A 20,063-nucleotide genomic window follows, 5' to 3' on the forward strand; every position below is an offset into this window, starting at 1 on the left:
TAGTCAGAGGGAAATTGAGAAACAAATTTGTAAGGAGATCACCACTATCTGTAAGAATAATAGGGTGGTTATGGTAGGGGATTTTAACTTTCCGAACATAGACTGGGACTGCCATAGTGTTAAGGGTTTAGATGGAGAGGAATTTGTTAAGTGTATACAAGAAAATTTTCTGATTCAGTATGTGGATGTACCTACACTTGGGAAATAAGGCAAGGGAGGTGACTGAGGTGTCAGTGGGGGAGTACTTTGGTGCCAGCAATCATAATTCTATTAGATTTAAAATAGTAATGGAAAAGGATAGACCAGATCTAAAAGTTGATGTTCTAAATTGGAGAAAGTCCAATTTTGATGGTATTAGGCAAGAACTTTCAAAAGCTGATTGGACACAAATATTTGCACGTAAGGGGACGACTGGAAAATGGGAAGCCTTCAGAAATTAAATAACAAGAGTCCACAGAAAGTATATTCATGTTATGGCGAAAGGAAACACTGGTAGGTATAGGGAATGCTGGATGACTAAAGAAATTTAGGGTTTGGTTAAGAAAAAGAAGGAAGCATATGTAAGGTATAGGCAGGATAGATTTGAGTGAATACTTAGAAGAATATAAAGGCAATAGGCATACACTTAAGAGAGAAATGAGGGCAAAAAAGGGGACATGAGATAGCTTTGGCAAATAATGTTAAAGAGCTACTGTTTAAGAAGGGAGGTAAGGATAAGCCAGGGAACTATAGACCAGTGAGTCTGACATTGGTGATAGGCAAGTTGTTGGAGGGAATCCTGAGGGACAGGATGTTTGGAAAGGCAAGGACTGATTAGGTATAGTCAACATGGCTTTGTGCATGGGAAATCATGGGAAGAAGTCACATAGAGGATTGATGAGGGCCGAGCAGTAAATGTGATCTATATGGACTTCAGTGAGGCGTTCAAAAAGTTTCCCAATGGGAGACTGGTGAACAAGGTTAGACCTCACGGAATACAGGGAATACTAGCCATTTGGATACAGAACTGGCACAAATATAGAAGATCGAGGTTGGTGATGGAGAGTTTTTTTTAGACTGGAGGCCTGTGACCAGTAGAGTGCCACAAGAGTTGGTGCTGGGTCCATTACTTTTTATCACTAATATAAATGATTTGCATGTGAACATATAGAAGATGTAGTTAGTAAGTTTGCAGATGCCCACTTTATTTGGGCATAAAGTGAAAGGCCCTTTGAAATTAATTAAAGAAAAATTGATAGAACCAAAGTCTGAGATCTCACACTTAGATCATGTCTCGAAGGTGAGGGAGAGACTAAATGGAGCAGGTGAGTTAGCTAAACAGCACCAAAAGAGGGCACAGCGTTAAATGAAGCAGGTGGCAGCTAACAGATCTGAGACTCCGATGTTTTCCCAAGGAGTTGACGTGTTAGTACTGTAACCAGTGATAGGAGATCCCTTCAAAGCCAGATTTAGCGGTCCCTATCAAATTGAGAAAAAGTTGAGTTAGATGAACTATTTAATAAAGATGCCAGATGGAAAAAAAAGTATCAAGTATGTCATGTGAATATGTTAAAATTGTTATTATACTAGAGAGAAAGAACTGGAGAAACAGATGTTAGTTACTGTCCCGCACAGCGAGGAATCAAATCCAGATGATGTGGATTTTGAGGTGCCTCAAAATAGATTAAAAAATAAAGAAGTCCTTGAGGGATGGGATAGGTTAATAAGCTATCTGTCTCAGGAACACAGAGCGCAGTTGAAAGATTTGTTACTGCAGTACAAGGACGTTTGTAAGAATCAGATGGGGAGAACTAAATGCTATTGTACATGATGTAGACGTAGGGAATATTGCTCCAATAAAACACCCCTATCGGCTTAATCCTTACAAAGCCAGACAGGTCCAGATGGAGGTGGAGGCCATGCTCGTCAGGGATATCATCGAACCAAACCAGAGCAAGTGGAGTTCGCCGATCGTCTTAGTTCCCAAACTGGACTGGACTCTATGATTCTGCGTGGATTATCAGAAGGTCAATGCCATTACAAAATTGTACTCCTATCCAATTCCTTGATTGGAGGACTGTATCAAGAAAGTTTGACAAGCCAATTATGTCACCAAGTTAGACTTCATGCATGTTTTTTGTAAAATTAGATTCCCTACAGTGTGGAAACAAGCCCTTCGGCCCAACAAGTCCACACCGGCCCTCAGAGTAACCCACCCAGACCCATTTCCTTCTGACTAACGGACCTAACCTATGGGCAATTTAGCATGGCCAATTCACCTGACCTGCACATCTTTGGACTGTGGGAGGAAACCGGAGAGCACCCGGAAGAAACCCATGCAAACTCCACACAGACATTCGCCCGAGGCTGGAATCGAACGAGATTCCAGAGGAAAGTATTGCGAGGATGATTCAGGAGAAGAGTGAAAGTAGCAGGGTGGTTGTTATGGGGGACTTTAACTTCCCAGATATTGACTGGGAAAGCTATAGCTCGAGTTCGTTAGATGGGTCGGTGTTTGTCCAATGTATGCAGGAGGGTTTCCTAACACAATATGTAGACAGGCCAACAAGAGGGGAGGCTATACTGGATTTGGTTCTAGGTAATGAACCAGGCCAGGTGTTAGACTTGGAGGTAGGTGAGCACTTCGGGGGCAGTGACCACAACTCGGTGACTTTTACTCTAGTGATGGAGAGGGATAAGTGTGCACTGCAGGGCAACAGTTATAGCTGGGGGCAGGGAAATTATGGTGCGGTGAGGCATGACTTAGGATGTGTGGATTGAAAAAATAGGCTTCAAGGGAAGAACACAAATGATATGTGGAGATTGTTCAAGGAACAGCTAATGGGTATCCTTGATAAGTATGTACCAGTCGGGCAGGGAGTAAAGGGTCTTGTGAGGGAGTCGTGGTTTAATAAGGAATTGGAATCCCTTGTGAAAGGGAAGAGGGCAGCCTATGTAAAGATGAGGCATGAAGGTTCAGTTGGGGCGATAGAGAGTTATAAGGTAGCCAGGAAGGATCTAAAGAGAGAGCTAAGAGCAGCGAGAAGGGGACACGAAAAGTCCTTAGTTGGTAGGATTAGGGAAAACCCAAAGGCTTTCTATAGGTATGTCAGGAATAAAAGGATGATTAGGGTAGGTATCGGTCCAGTCAAGGATAGTAGTGGGAAGTTGTGTGTGGAGGCGGAGGAGATTGGTGAGACACTAAATCAATACTTTTCGTCAGTATTCACTCAGGAACAGGACACTGTTGCTGATGTGAATATTGAGTCACAAGTGATTAGAATGGATGGCCTTGAGGTACGTAGGGAAGAGGTCTGGGGAATACTGGAAAGGATGAAAATAGATAAGTCCCCTGGGCCTGATGGCATTTATCCTAGGATCCTCTGGGAAGCTAGGGAGGAGATAGCAGAGCCATTGGCCTTGATTTTTATGTCGTCGTTGTCTACGGGAATAGTGCCAGAAGACTGGAGGATAGCGAATGTGGTCCCCTTGTTCAAGAAGGGGAGCAGGGATAGCCCGAGTAACTATAGGCCAGTGAGTCTCACTTCTGTTGTGGGCAAAGTCTTAGAGAGAATTGTAAGGGATAGGATTTATGAACATCTGGATAGGAATAATGTGATCAAGGATAGTCAGCATGGTTTTGTGAAGGGCAGGTCGTGCCTCACAAACCTTATTGAATTCTTTGAGAAGGTGACCAAGGAAGTGGACGAGGGTAAAGCAGTAGATGTGGTGTATATGGATTTTAGCAAGGCGTTCGATAAGGTACCCCATGGTAGGCTACTGCAAAAATTACGGAGGTATGGCATTGAGGGTGCATTAGAGGTTTGGATTAGGAATTGGCTGGCTGGAAGGAGACAGGGGGTAGTAGTTGATGGTATAGGTTCATCTTGGTGCGCAGTTACTAGCGGTGTTCCACAAGGATCTGTTTTGGGACCATTGCTGTTTGTCATTTTTATAAATGACCTGGAGGAGGGGCTTGAAGGCTGGGTGAGCAAGTTTGCGGATGACACGAAAGTCGGTGGAGTTGTGGACAGCGAAGAAGGATGTGGCAGGTTACAGCGGGATATAGATAAGTTGCAGAGCTGGGCAGTAAGGTGGCAAATGGAATTCAATGTAGCTAAGTGTGAAGTCATTCACTTTGGTAGGAGTAACAAGAAGATGGATTACTGGGCTAATGGTAGACTACTTGGTAGTGTGGATGAGCAGAGGGATCTTGATGTCCATATACACAGATCTTTGAAAGTTGCCACCCAGGTAAATAGTGCTGTGAAGAAGGCATATGGTGTACTGGGCTTTATTGATAGAGGAATTGAATTCCGGAGTCCTGAGGTCATGTTGCAGTTGTATAAGACTCTGGTGCGGCCTTATCTGGAGTATTGTGTGCAGTTTTGGTCGCTATACTTTCGGAAGGATGTGGAGGCATTGGAACGAGTGCAGAGGAGGTTTACCAGGATGTTGCCTGGCATGGTAGGAAGATCATATGAGGAAAGGCTGAGGCACTTGGGACTTTTCTCATTGGAGGGGAGATTTGATAGAGGTGTACAAGATGATTAGGGGTTTCGATAGGGTTGACAGTGAGAACCTTTTTCCGCGTATGGAGTCAGCTGTTACTAGGGGACACAGCTTTAAATTAAGGGGAGGTTGGTATAGGACAGATGTTAGGGGTAGATTTTTTACTCAGCGGGTTGTGAGTTCACGGAATGCCCTGCCAGTAGCAGTGGTGGACTCTCCCTCTTTATGGTCATTTAAGCGGGCGTTGGACAAGCATATGGAGGTTATTGGGCTAGTGTAGGTTAGGTAGGCTTGAATCGGCGCAACATCGAGGGCCAAAGGGCCTGTACTGCGCTGTATTTTTCTATGTTCTATGAACCTGGGACCCTGGTGTTGTGAGGCAGCAGTGCTAACCACTGAGCCACCATACCGTGGTTACTGGTAGTTACCATTATCAGAGACAGCGAAAGAAATTTCTGTATTTGTAACCCCAAATGGGGCTATATCAATTCAAAGTGATGCCCTTTGAAATGATGAACACATCTGCCACATTCCAAAGACTCATGAACAGAGTTGTGGCTGGGTTAGCAAACTATGCAGTCTATCTGGACGTTGTAGTGATCTTTAGTAAGTCTTGGAAAAATCGCATAGTACAGTTGGCAGAGCTCTTTGAACAACTATGAGAAGCAAAACTGATGATAAACTTAAATAAAACAGAATTCCCAAAAGTACAGGTGACGTTCTTGTTTCATAACATTGGTCATGGAAGGTTGACCCCACGGAACGCAAAGATGAAGGCCACCGAGGAATTTCCGCGACCTACCATGAAGAAAGAGCTGCTTCGATTCTTAGGACTCGGTGATTCTATCAGAAGTTTGTTCCAAACTTCAGCAGTGTGGTAGCACTGTTAACCGATTTGCTGAAGAACACAAAGTTTCAGTGGACAGAACAATGCCTTTGACCATTTGAAAGCCATATTAACCACCAAACTCTTCAAAAACTTTTAAAGTTGCCATCGATGCTAGTGACATAGGAATTGGAGCTGTTCACCTACGGGAAGTTGAGGATGGGATTGAACTGTCAGTTGGTTACTTTTCGAAGAAGATCAACATCCATCAGAGGAAATACTCCACAACTGAAAAGTGGAGTTTGGTACTGGCCTTACAGCATTTTAACGTGTATGTCATGAACAATGTGTTGGAGACTTTTGTGTACACAGATCACAATCTGCTTACATTCTTAGAATGCTTTGAAAACAAGAATATGAGACTATTTCATTGGAGTTTTAATTTACAGGCTTTTATGTTGCAGTTCGCAAGAATGTAATTGCAGATAGTTTGGATGAGATTTGTATTTAATCACACACGTATATATTTATGTACACATACACACACAGGTATACGGGAAGAAGTTAAGGTGAACTTATATTAAAGTTATCTGTATGTTAGGGTAATGTGTTTAAAAAGTAGAAAATTTTTTTTTATGATTCATTTTTTTCTTAAGGGGATGTGTTATGAGAGTTAAACGCTAGCAGTGACAGCACCAAGTGTTATCAATAAGATATAATGTAACCTTTAGGTCCAGCAGCTAGGGTAGCTGGTTGCTTGGAAATGACAAGACAGATTTGAATTAGGCCAATCAGTTTAAGTTCTACCCTGAAAAATACCAAACTCCAATCCAGTTTGACTTTGGCTGTTAAGATTGTCAATATACCAATGACACAATCTGATACTTGCGGGGGGGTATAAGACCGGGGAAAATTGAACACTTGGAAGGAGAACTTGTAAGCTTCCAGCATGTAAAGACTGTCTGAAAAATAGCTCTCTCAAAGATACATTTAATCGATCAGTAACTTGTGAAGCAGAATCCCCAAGAAGAAGAAAAGATGACCAAAATACAAAGAGCGAAAGCTGCCTGGTTTTGAGATAAGAAGTTTTGTGTTGTAAATTGTAATTGGGAATTTTATAGTGTTATAGAAGGGAAGGTAAAAGATAGGTTAGAGGAAGGACTTGTAAATAGTTGTTAGTTAATTATTCTCTGTTATACTTTATTTCTTAAAGTTGTTAATTTTTTACTTTAGTTCTTGGCCTCTCGTATTTGCACAGATTACTTCACGGGATAAATCTTTTCTGTGTTGTTGGTTTAATTTAAGTAGGAGAGTTTACCCTGTGTTGTAACAGTATAACAATGATGTATATACCCCCTGCATTATCCTTCTATTACTTAATCTGTGTTTTTAAAATGAATATGTGGACCTCTTGATTATCTGGAGTATTTGATCAACCAACGTACTACTGGTTCAATAAGGTGTTGGTTAATAAAATGTTTGCTGTATTATAGAAAATGTGGTATGTCTATTACTGTAAAAATATTTTCCTGGAAATTTAGCTTAAATCTTCAAAATAAATACTGTGCTGTACATCTCTATGACTGTGACTCTAAGTACTCTGAAACTGTGTAATAGCATATATGATATTGCTGTGGCTCATTATAATGGTTAATACCTGGTAATAGTCTTTTTTTAGAACAGGAGGTTTTATGAACTGTCCATGCCCATGTCACATTATTGTGGTTGATTATAGTCTTTGAGGGTCATACTAGGCTTCTTTATCCTTCTGGAGATCAGGTTCTAGAGAAACGATGACATGACTGACACTAACATTGCAGCTTCTGCACATTTAAAACTGCATTTTTTCTGTTCATAAGAATGTTCAGTTAATAAGTTTATTAGCCAGATTTTAAGTCATATTTTGATAATGGTCACCTTAAACCAAATTGTTGTAAGTTGAAAATGACTAACTCTGCTTGATGCTACTGAGTGTGATTGTGATTGATTGAGTTTGAATAAGTTCAACTCCAATAATTTAAGTAAGTCCCTTTTGTGAGGAGGCCCTCTTTTTAATGGGTTTCCTGTATTTTAATACCTCATCTCTGGTTGGAACTCTTTTAAAGAAGTCAAACCATTTAACCTAATTTTGCACATCTTGAATCCCACAAACCTGAACCTCTGTGTTGCTTCCTTGTCCAGCATGTACATTTTTTTAAGTTATGAGGTGTCTCAACCCTAGACAAGTCAAGGATTTGTTGCAGGAAACTATTGTATAGCTATGAAAGCCACATTGATGGATTTCAGCAAAGTTTGTAAAGCATTACGGGAGAAGACTGATTCTTACAGAAGCAAGACATATGTTGGTGTGTAGTCTAGACTAATGTACATCCTGAGGATTTAAGAGGATGTTTTTTGTTAGGTTTAAGTTGCATCATGGATACTCCAAAGCCGCCTTGTGATTCACCCAGCTCATATACTTGTGGTGTAAGTTGATTTGTTTTTGTCTTTAAGTCTTGCTGCATTCATATTTGTAAAATCCAATTTATTATAATTAATTATAAGGGTATGATATAATTGCTTGCTTCCATTGCACAGACCTTTGAGTATAGGAGTTGGGAAGTCATGTTGAGGTTGTGCAGGACGATGGTGGGGCCTCTTCTGGAGTACTGTATGCGGTTCTGATGGCTCTGTCATCGGAAGGATGTTATTAAATTTGAGAAGGTTCAGAAAATATTTACCGGGATGTTGCTCGTAATGGAACATTTGTGATATAAAAATAGACATAAAAGGCTGGGACTTATTTCACAGTCCAAATGTCTTTTTAATGTTGCAGTTATACTCCCCTCTACCACTTCCTCTGGCAGCGTGCTCCATACATGCACAGCCCCTTGTGTGCAAAAATTGTCCCTTGGTTCCTTTTTAAATCTTTCCTCCCCTCACCTTAAACTTGTACCCTCTCTAGTTTTGGATCCCCCTACTCTGAGGAAAAGATGTTGGCTATTCATCTTATCCATGCCCCTGGTGATTTTAGAAAGTTTACTCAGCTTCTGATGCTCCAGGCAAGAAAAGTCCCAGTCTATCCAGTGTTTCTTTTATAACTCAAACCCTCCAGTCTCAATAACATCCTTGTCCATCTTTTCTGCACTCTTTCCAGTTTAATAACGTCCTTGTTTAATAAGAATAAGCATTCTTATTTTGCTCATTAGAGGACTTCTCACAGGGATCGATTTCTCCAATCGATTCACCAAAGAAAGCGAATTGCCTCCGGATTTCCCTCCCTTTTCTCTCTCACCAATAAGCGGACAATCAGGGCGGCACGGTGGCACAGTGGTTAGCACTGCTGCCTCACAGCGCCAGAGACCTGGGTTCAATTCCTGCCTCAGGCGACTGACTGTGTGGAGTTTGCACGTTCTCCCCGTGTCTGCGTGGGTTTCCTCCGAGTGCTCCGGTTTCCTCCCACAGTCCAAAGATGTGCAGGTCAGGTGAATTGGCCATGCTAAATTGCCCATAGTGTTAGGTAAGGGGTAAATGTAGGGGTATGGGTGGGTTGCGCTCCGGTGGGCCGGTATGGACTTGTTGGGCCGAAGGGCCTGTTTCCACACTGTAAGTAATCTAATCTAAAAACATGACCTACCTGTGCATAGCCTTTCCAAAGAGTACATGACCCTTGAGGGATTGACCCCACCTCCACCCCAGGAACCAGAGAGGCAAGCTAAAGGTGGAGATCAGGGTCTGGCTTTTGCACATCGATCTGCACCTCTGAATCGTCGGCTGTAGGGCTGCAGGGAAACTCTGGCGCCTGTGGGACAACCTTGGGTTAGAGAAAACAGGAAATGACACTAACCGCCCAGAGGCAAGTCTAGTAGACTGCCTGCAACTGAAACTCAAAGAAAAAGGAACTAAGACTCATCAGTTGTTACAGTGAGCTCGTTATCTAATAAAAACACTTGCCAGCAAAGCAAGAGGATTGATGCAGAGTCAATGCACTCAAAACACCATTTTTTTTTCTTTTCTGTCTCTCCCCATGTGTGGTTCATGTATGGAATGAACTGCCAGAGAAAGTGGCAGTTGCAGGTACATTTACATCGTTTAAAAGACATTTTGGATAAGTTCGTGAAGAGGAAAGGTTTGGATGGATATGGGCCAAGTGCAGATAGGTGTGACTAGTTTAGTTTGGAAACGTGGTCGACATGAACTGGTTGAATTGAAGGGTCTCTTTCCATGCTGTATGACACACTCTCTCTCTCTCTCTCTCTCTGTTATCTACAGAAGGACTTGGCAAAATTTAAATATGGCAAACTACTGATGGGATTTTTTTGCGTGAATTTTGAAAACCTTTTTTGGTGCCTCATTTCACAGTGAGCATTATAGTAAAACTACTTTTAAAAAAAATCACAACATGGAGCAATAGAGAAATAACATGAGCACCAGAACGAAGAGTACTGAAAATAGTATCTTTTTGTTGAATTATCTAGGCTAACTATAATTGATGCTAACAGGGAAAATTCACCTGTGGATGAATGATTTTAAGTGTTTTTGAATCAACCTGTTCAGAGTTGTTGCTACACATCTCTGGAGCAGGTGGGACTTGAATCCTGCCTCCTGGTCCAGAGGTCAGTCATTATCACTGCACAACGAGAGCCCCTGCTTATGATTGTCCCCTTGCATAAACAAGCTGTTAACAATTTGGGCGCTAAAGCAGCAAATCTTGGTACGTGACCATCATGCTGCAGACTGAACAGCTGAATATCCAAACCCAGAAATGTAAATAACAAAACTTAAATTCATTGTTAGATATACTGCTCGTTCCATGGATGAGAATGCAAATAGGTCAGCGCTCAGAACCATAACTCAGTTTTTCTGTCATTCTGTCCTATGTAGAGTTAAAAATGAAGTGTTGCATAGTAACTGATGTACTTGTTAAAGGGTAAAGATGTTTAGTTCTCTTACTATCACCTTTGTATGTGCCCCTATTTGTTTTGGACATGCATGTTTCCCTGATTATTTCTCTGTGAGATGCCTTGGGATTTTTTTAATGTTAAAGGTGATATATCAATGCAAGTGAATTTGCTGGAAAGACTGTTTAAAGTTTTGCACATTTGAGATGTCAATCATGCGGTTATATTAAACATTTTTATAAAAATAAACCCGAGTGCCAAACTTTATGTCGTCATCTATAAGTGTGCAGATTCTATCATTTGTGAACCTTTTCTTGTTATCCAAGCACTTTTCGAGTCACAGAGATGTACTTGACCAATGGACACTAAAGTAACCAGGTTTTTTATGCTGTGATCCAAACCAGATGTACGTAGAAGCACTCCTGTGGCTTCCTTTTTATTATCTGACAACTATATCAACTTGATCTTTGAACAAGAGCATTGTGTTCTCAGATCAGCCTTCAGGACTTGAACACAGAATCAACACTGACATTCCAGTCATGAGATCTGATGAAGAATCACTGAACTTGAAACTTTTCTCCACAGATGCTGCTAGACCTGCTGAGTTTCAACAGCAATTTGTTTGTTTCAGATCTCAAGCATCCACACTTTTTTGTCCTATTTTATTATATTGATATTTCAGCAGTAAGCAAGTACTACACTGTTCGAAATTTTTTTCAATGCAATATTAAACATCTGTCCTGTTAGGTGATTCAAACACATCCCAAGGCACATTTTAAAGAATTAATCCGAGTTAGTCTTGGTCAATGGTTATCTTTCATTAAAAATGGGTTAATTTGTCATTCACCTCATTACTGTTTGTAGGACCTTGCTTTGCACGGTTGGCTATGGCGCTTGCCTGAGAAACAACTGTGACTAAACTTCAGAAGCAACGCAGTCGCTGTAAAATTCTTTGAAATGTCACAAAGATATAAAAGGAACAATGTAAATGCAAACTAATTCATGCAAGTGCATTTGAATGGTTACGTAGAATCCTACATTGTCAGGATGGTTTAGTGTGTGAGTGAATAATTTATTGTGGTGCTGAGCCATGCAAGTTGGTTGAATCCCTTTGTTTCCATGGTTGGCTGAGGTAACATTCCTTGATCAAATTAGTAGATGGATGAGTAAATAACTTTGGTGCCTGAAGCATGAGGAGTAAAAAATGACTTGTGTTTCTGCTGCAAACTGCTTTCAGTTTGGAATTTCTGGAGATTTGAGTAGAATGAAAACTGAAAGAAATGTGGATGTTGTAAATCAGAAAGAAAAACAGACGTTGCTGAAAACAATCAGGAGGTCTAGCAGCATTTGTGAAGAGAAATCAAAGTTAATGTTTTGGATCTGGTGACCCTTCCTCAGAATTGATGGTGGCTAGGAAAATGTCAGTTTATGTGAAGAAGATAGGGTGAGGGGAGGGAGTAGGGAGTAAATAATCGGTAGGGATAGAGCCCAAGGTGAACAGTTGGACAGATAACGACATAGTCGATAACGATCTGGCTGGAAGAGTGAATAGGTATAATGGAAACTCTTAATGGGTTACTATAGGTAATGTGATAGTGAGGACAATGTGATAGCAAAGCCTGGGTGTGTGGTTGGGGGCTAGGACATGGGTTCAGGCCCTAAAATTACTGAATTTGATATTGAGTCCAGAGGTCTGCAGGGTTCCCAAGCAGAAAATGAGGTGTTATTCTTCGAGTTTGCACTGAACTTCACTGGAACACTGCAACAAGCCTGAGATAGAGATGTTGGCTAGGAAACAAGATAATATGCTAAAGTAACAGGCAACTGGAAGCTCTGGGTTTTTTTCTGTGGGCAGAACGTAGATGTTCTGTGAAACAGTCACCCAGTTTACACTTTATTTCCCCAATGTAGAGGAGACCCACATTGTGAGCAGTGAATGCAGTCGACTAGATTGTGAGAAGTGCAGGTAAAGTGCTACTTCATTTGGAAAGTATGTTTGGGTCCTTGAATACTGAGAAGGTAAATGGGCAGGTGGTTGCAGAGGAAGATGCTGTAGGGCGATGTTGGGAGTGAAGGAAGAATGGGTTAGGGTGTCCTTGAGAGAACAGTTACAGTTCATGTGGGAGATGGACAAGGGAGGGGAGCAGGATATGTGTCTGGTGGTGAAATCTCACTGGAAATGGTGGAAATGTCAGCTGATGATTTTCTGAATGTGGATGCTGCTGGGATGATGGGTAAGGGTAAAGGGAACCCTGTTGCTGTTGTGGGAGGGAAGAGAGGGGGTAAGGTCCAAAGTATGGGAGATGGATCGGACCTGGTTGAGGGCTCTGTCAACAAATGTGCTGGGAAACCTTGGTTGAGGAAGAAGATTGACATTTCAATGGCTCTATTGTCAAAGTTGGCCTCATCAGAACATATGCGAAGGTGACTGAGGAACTGAGAGAATGGAATGGCATCTTTACAGGAAACAGAGTAAGAGGAAGGGCTTTTGCCTGAAACATCGATTTCGCTGCTCCTTGGATGCTGCCTGAACTGCTGTGCTCTTCCAGCACCACTAATCCAGTAAGAGGATGTATAGTCTAGGTAGCTGTGGGAGTCGGTGGGTTGAAATTGGATATTAGTGGTCAGGTTATACCAAGAAATGGTAACAGATGTAGAGGAAGGGATGAGATGAGTCAGAGATAGACCTGGTGAAAGTGAGGGCAGAAATTAGAAGCAAAATTGATTAATATTTCCAATTCTGACAAGAGAGGGAAGCAGCATCAATTGTCTATCGATATATTTGAGAGAGAGTTGTGAGTTGGGGCCAGAATAGGACTGGAACAAGGAATGTTCATCATACCCCATGAAGAGACAGGCATAACTGAGACTCGTGAGTACCTGTGGCCACCCCTCTGACCTGAATAAAATGAGAGGAATTAAAAGAGAGATTGTTGAGGGTGGGGACGAGCTTGGCCAAGCGGAGGGTAGTGGTGGTGGCGGCTGGGGCCTTTGCTGTAGAAAGAAGTGGAGAGCCCTGAGACCATCTTGGTGGTGGATGAATGTGTAAACGATTGCACATCCTTGGTAATGAGGTGGTGGCTGGAGATGTTGAGCAGCATTGAGCTTGGCTATATTCTTTTAGAGTCATAGATGTACAGCACGGGAGCAGACCCTTCAGTCCAACTCATCCATGCTGACCAGATATCTTAAATTAATCTAGACCCATTTGTCAGCATTTGGCCCATATCCCTCTAAATCATTCCTATTCATGTTGCTATCCAGATGCCTTTTCAATGTTGTATTTGTACCTACTTCCACCACTACTTCTGGCAGCTCATTCCATACACATACCATTCTCTGCATGAAAAGAATGCCCCTTTCCCCTCTCTCCTTAAACTTATGGCCTCCTAGTTTTAGACTCCCCAAACTGGTGCAAAAGACCTTGGCTATTCATGCGATCCATGCCCCTTTGGGATTTTATGAACCTCTATAAGATAACCCTTCAGCCTTCGACACTCCAGAGAAAATAGCCCCAGCCAATTTAGCCTCTTCCTAAAGCTCAAACCCTCCAAATCTGATAACACTGTAAATCTTTTCTAAACCATTTCAAGTTTGATAACATCTTTCCAATATCAGGGAGACCAGTATTGAATGCAGTACTCCAAAAGTGGTGTCACCAATGTCCTGTACAGCCACAGCGTGACCTCCTAACTCCATACTTCATGCACGAACCAACAAAGGCAAGTGTACCAAATGCCACCTTCACCACTGTTTACCTGCAACTCCGTTTTCAAAGATCTATGAATCTGCACCCCAAGGTCTTTTTGATCGGCAAGATTCCCCAGTACTATACCACTAATTTTATCATTTCTGCCCTGATTTTCCATACCAAAATGCAGCATCTCATTTATCTAAATTAAATCCCATCTGTCAATCCTTGGCCCATTCACCCATCTGATCAAGGTTCCCATTGTACTCTGAGGAACCTTCTTCGCTGTCCACTACACTATCAATTTTGGTGTCACCTGCAAACTTACTAACCAAGCCTCCTATATTCACATCCAAATCATTTATATAAATGACAATAAGCAGCGGACTAAGCACCGATCCGTGTGGCACACCGCTGGTCACAGGCCTCCAGTCTGAAAAGCAACCCTTCACCATTACCCTCTGCATCTTACCTTTTGAGCCTGTTTTGCACACAAATGGATAGTTCTCCCTGTAATCCATGTGATCTAAGATTTCTAACCAAGCTACCATGTGGAACCTTGTTGAGCGCTTTACTGGCGTCCACATACATAGAGTCCACCCTCTGCATTCATCAATCAACTTTGTTACTTCTTTAAAAAGCTCAGTCAAGTCGATGAGACATGAGTTCCCACACACAAAGCCATGTTGACTATCCCTAATCAGTCCTTGCCTTTCCAAATACATGTAAATCCTATCCCTCCACTTGCCCACTACTGATGTCAGGCTCACCTGTTTATAGTTCCCTGGCTTTTCCTTACCACCTTTCTTAAACAGTGGCACCACGTTAGCTAACCTCCAGTCATCTGGCACCTCACCTATGACTATAGATGATACAAATATCTCAGCAAGGGCCGCAGCAATCACTTCCCTAGCTTCCCATAGAGTTCGCATTGTTTACTGAGATTCATGTACCATCTTCAAGTATGATAATGGACAGTTAAGTGAACTGAAAAATTGTCCAAACATTCCAAAATGGAAGTGAATGTGGTATGGGTGTCTGTCTTGTCTTGGGTAATATTTTGAAATTAAGAAGAGAATGGTGAGCTTTGAGTAGTTTGTTCATTTTCAGTGATGCTTACGTTGTACATTTTATGGATGGTAACTAAAACTGGTGCATCTAGTTGTTTTCTTTTACTGCTTCAAGTTATCTAAATCCTATACAGGATAGTATTCTCTTCTAATTGCCATCAAAAATAATCACATTCTATCATTGCTGAAGAAATAAAGTAAATAGTTATAGTCTCTACTTTCCTGGATGCAGTCAACAATTTTGAAGAAGCATCCATAATATCTGTAAAGACATTTCTCTAGCAGTTATGCACCATTTGCATTGTCATTACTGTCATTTATGATTGCCCAGAGCTTTCCAGTCCCTCGTGTTGTAACCACTTGGAGCTCAGAAGTGTGAACATATTGAGTTGGTTGGTTGTAGGGCGAATTAAATTTCTGATTTCAGTGTAGACCACTGATGAGGAACAGCAAGGCCTTGCTGTAAGATGCATTCCAAGGGAAGCCATATTACCCCAACACTGTACTAACCTAATAATATGCTTCTTATAGTCAGTATTAAGTTGAAGGCATGGGTGCTTCACAATTTTAATACTTTTATGAACTTTTAATAACCATTAAACACTTTATTAAATTTGTAATCACTTTTAAACAGAGAGAAAGCAAGGATTGCAAACACTGGAGATCAGAGTCGAGTGTGTGGTGCTGGAAGAACACAGCAGGAAAGGCAGCAGCTGAGAAGCAGGAGAATTTGGGCATATACCATTCATCGGAAATGAGGCTAAAGGGCTGGGTGAGGCTGAGAGATAAATGGGAGGGGCCTGGGGCTGGGGGGAAAGTAGTTGAGGATGCAGTAGATAGCTGAAGGTGGGGGAGAAAGTGATAGGTCAGAGAGGAGGGTGGAGTGGATTGATGGGAAAGACAATGGACAGGTTAAGAGGGCGGTGCCGAGTTGAAGGTTGAGGGGAGAAGGTTGCGGGAGGGGAAATAAGGAAACTGGTGAAATCTACATGATCTCGTGTGGATGCAGGGTCCCAAGGTAGAAGATGAGGTGTTCTTCCTCAAGGCATCGGGTGGTTTGGGTTTTTAAACACTCATGCAAACTTTTAACCTCCTTTTAACAAATTTTGACCACACAGCAACTGCCCCAGGTAACATCTTGGACAAACTGCCTTGGTTTTCAATCAAAGGAAAGAACAAACAATGTTTCCTCAAAAGAAATTCAGACTATATCTCTCACAAGTAGCATAAATTATAATCAGAATTCGACCCTGAAGCCGACATGATTGAATGGTTGCAAAAATCAGTTAATTTCAGTACATTTTGTTCTAAGGCAACATTGGCATTACATATAAAAACAGGAATTGCTGGAGAAGCTCAGCAGGTCTGGCAGAAAATATAGGAAGAAAGTTAATACTTTGAGTTTGGTGCCTCTTCATCAGAATTCATTTGCTAAAGATCAATTCTTGGAGGCGGTAACAAGGAAGTTAGACAAAGGAGGAGGTGCTATGGGCCATCAACAGCAGCAGAACTGTACTCCAGCACAATCTGCAAACTCATGGCCATCCCCCATTCAACCATTATCATCAAGCCAAGGGCTGAACCCTGATTCAATGGAGAATACACAAGGGCAAGACAGGAGCGGTAGCAGGCATACCTAAAAATGAGCTGTTGACCTGGTGAAGCTACTAAACAGAACTACTTGGTGCCAAGCAGCATAAAGATCCAGTGATAGACAGAGGTAAACAATGCTGCAATCAACAGATCAGATCTGACCTCCGCACTTCTGCCACATCTAGATAATGGACATCAACTAGCCACAAAACAACATGACCCACTCTCACTAGTATTCTTACACACAGATGAGGAAGGACACCACACCGACTGGGATAACACATCCATCCTAGGACAAGCTAAACAGAGAGACATACGAGAATTCCTTGAGGCATGGCATTCCAACTGGAGCACTATCAATAAACACATCGACTTGGACTCCATTTACCACCCTCTGAGAAAAAGAACAGGAAATAACATCACCACATGAAATGACATCACCAACCCAAGGAAACCTAAACACATAAATAGAAAGCAGGTCACTAACACCAGTGCTTCACCGGAGGCTCACTCATTATGTTACCTAGTATGGTGACAAAATGTCTGAAGACGAACCTTCCAGCTCAGTGAGCAAACGTACATCCAAGCAGATATGTTGAATGCATTGCCCTCATGTGCATTCCTGGTCAACTGTTCAAAACATTCAATCCACCTGGTCAGACATGACCTCCCCTTAGCAAAACCCCATGCTGACTGTTCTTGATTAAGCCATATATGTACAAGTACATATTAATTCTGAACCTCAGATTGGCTTTCAAAGATTTCCCTGAACCCTGAGATTGGAGTGACTAGCCTGTAGTTTCCTGATTTAATTCCTTGCTCCCTTCTTGAATAATGGTACTCTCCTGTGGCTGGAAAGGAAATGAAAATTGTTGCTAGCATCCCTACTATTTCCTTTCTTGCCTCACTCAAAAGCCTGGGAGACATTTCATCCACTCCTGGAGGTCTATCCATTTTTAAGCTTGCCAGACATTTCAGAACATCTCCTTTATCTGTACTATATTTTTAAACTATATCACAGCGCTGCTCCCTTATTTCTAAGCCAACATCATCCCTCACAGTGGCGAACACTGACACAAAGTATTAGTCATTTAGAGGCCTACCTTATATCCACTATCTCCAGACACCAATTACCACTGTGATCCTGTTTGCCGAGCTGGGAATTTGTATTGCAGACATTTCGTCCCCTGTCTAAGTGACATCCTCAGTGCTTGGGAGGCTCCTGTAAAGCGCTTCTGTGATGTTTCCTCTGGCATTTGTAGTGGTTTGAATCTGCCGCTTCCAGTTGTCAGTTCCAGCTGTCTGCTGCAGTGGCCGGTATATTGGGTCCAGGTCGATGTGCTTATTGATTGAATCTGTGGATGAGTGCCATGCCTCTAGGAATTCCCTAGCTGTTCTCTGTTTGGCTTGTCCTATAATAGTAGTGTTGTCCCAGTTGAATTCATGTTGCTTGACATCTGCGTGTGTGGCTACTAAGGATAGCTGGTCGTGTTGTTTCGTGGCTAGTTGGTGTTCATGGATGCGGATCATTAGCTGTCTTCCTGTTTGTCCTATGTAGTGTTTTGTGCAGTCCTTGCATGGGATTTTGTACACTACATTGGTTTTGCTCATGCTGGGTATCGGGTCCTTCGTTCTGGTGAGTTGTTGTCTGAGAGTGGCTGTTGGTTTGTGTGCTGTTATGAGTCCTAGTGGTTGCAGTAGTCTGGCTGTCAGTTCAGAAATGCTCTTGATGTATGGTAGTGTGGCTAGTCCTTTGGGTTGCAGCATGTCCTCATTCCATTGTCTTTCCCTTGGGTATCTGTTGATGAAATTGCAGGGGTATCCATTTTTGGCGAATACATTGTATAGGTGTTCTACTTCCTCTTTTTTTTTTGCAGTTCTGGTGTACTGCAGTGTGTTGTGTCCCTTTTTAAATAGTGTCTTGATGCAACTTCTTTTGTGTGTTGGGGTGGTTGCTTTCGTAGTTCAGGACTTGGTCTGTGTGTGTGGCTTTCCTGTATACCTTTGTGGTGATTTCTCCGTTAGGTGTTCTCTGTACCATCACGTCTAGGAATGGGAGTTCGTGTCCTTTTCTTCCTCTGTAGTGAATCGGATTCCTGTGAGTATGGCATTGATGATCCGGTGTGTGTTCTCTATTTCTGTGTTTTTAATGATTACAAAGGTGTCATCCACATATCTGACCCAGAGTTTGGGTTGAATTTGCGGTAAGACTGTTTGTTCTAATCTTTGCATTACCACTTCTGCTATGAGTCCAGAAATGGGTGAGCCCATGGGTGTGCCATTGATTTGTTCATATATTTGGTTGTTGAATGTGAAGTGTGTTGTGAGGCACAGGTCCAGTAGTTTGAGTATGCCGTCTTTGTTGATAGGTTCAACTTCCTGTTGTCTGTTCTGTATGTCCAGCAGGTTGGCGATTGTTTCTCTGGCTAGGGTTTTGTCGATAGAGGTGAACAGTGCCATTACATTGAATGAGACCATGGTTTCTTCCTTGTCTATGTGTATATTTCTGATGATGTCCAAGAATTCCTGTGTTGATTGTATAGAGGCATGATACTCATCCACAGATTCAATCAATAAGCACATCGACCTGGACCCAATATACCGACCACTGCAACAGACAGCTGGAACTGACGACCGGAAGCGGCAGATTCAAACCATTATAAATGCCGGAGGAAACATCCCAGAAGCGCTTCACAGGAGGCTCCCAAGCACTGAGGATGTCACCTAGACAGGAGATGAAACGTCTGCAACACAAATTCCCAGCTCAGCGAACAGAACCACAACAACGAGCTACAAATCTTCTCTCAAACTTTGTACCACTGTGATCCTTAAAAGGCCCTATTCCTTCCTTAGTTATCTTTTTGTCCTTAATGTACCTGTAACATAAATTGGGATCGTTCTTGATCTTATCAGCCATTATACTTTCATACCTCCTTTTGCTCTGCTAATTTGCTTTCTAAGTCAATTTTCATGAGTTTCAAGAAATTGCTGCATTTGCACTTTTGAAGCAAAATTAAACTTGCCACAGAAAGTCAAGACTGGCTTTTAATGTTGTGGGAGTATTTTAAGGATAAGAATTAGGCTCTTTCTGGATCCTCCTGATTGAAACAAATAAATAAACTTTCAGACCTATTTTAAATTTAAGAATTCTTTCTTTTTCTTTTGTTTCACATCTCTCAATTCTTCTCCCCACTTTTTTTCAGCATGTACTATTTTCTTAAACATTGTTCCTTATTTTTCAGTTAAGGAGATAAATTGTTTCTTCGGCATTCATGAAAATCTTCAGTATCTTGTTAATCTCCATTGTGAAGTTGTCAGATGTAAATTCCAGGAATTCTCAAGGCATAAACTTGTGTTGAAGAGTGAGGAAAAAAGTATCTATTTTAGAGGACCCACTTCAGCAAATTCTGGCCTATTAGAAGTTAGGAAGTAGTGTGTTGTTATGTGAATGGAGAAATAAATTTCTGTCATTTAAAAAAAAATATTGCTGACAAGAATGAAAGTTTTAATAA

At 41.7% G+C, this 20,063-nt stretch overlaps 1 protein-coding gene across 13 annotated transcripts in view; it reads left to right on the top strand.

The window, feature by feature from the left end:
• The window catches only part of arid1b (AT-rich interactive domain 1B), a 590,298-nt gene that overhangs the window by 217,701 nt on the left and 352,534 nt on the right, over positions 1 to 20,063 (top strand). The gene's annotated exons all lie outside the window — the stretch shown is intronic.

The sequence above is a fragment of the Chiloscyllium punctatum genome, chromosome 11 (genome assembly GCF_047496795.1).
Source record: "Chiloscyllium punctatum isolate Juve2018m chromosome 11, sChiPun1.3, whole genome shotgun sequence".
NCBI lineage: Eukaryota > Metazoa > Chordata > Chondrichthyes > Orectolobiformes > Hemiscylliidae > Chiloscyllium > Chiloscyllium punctatum.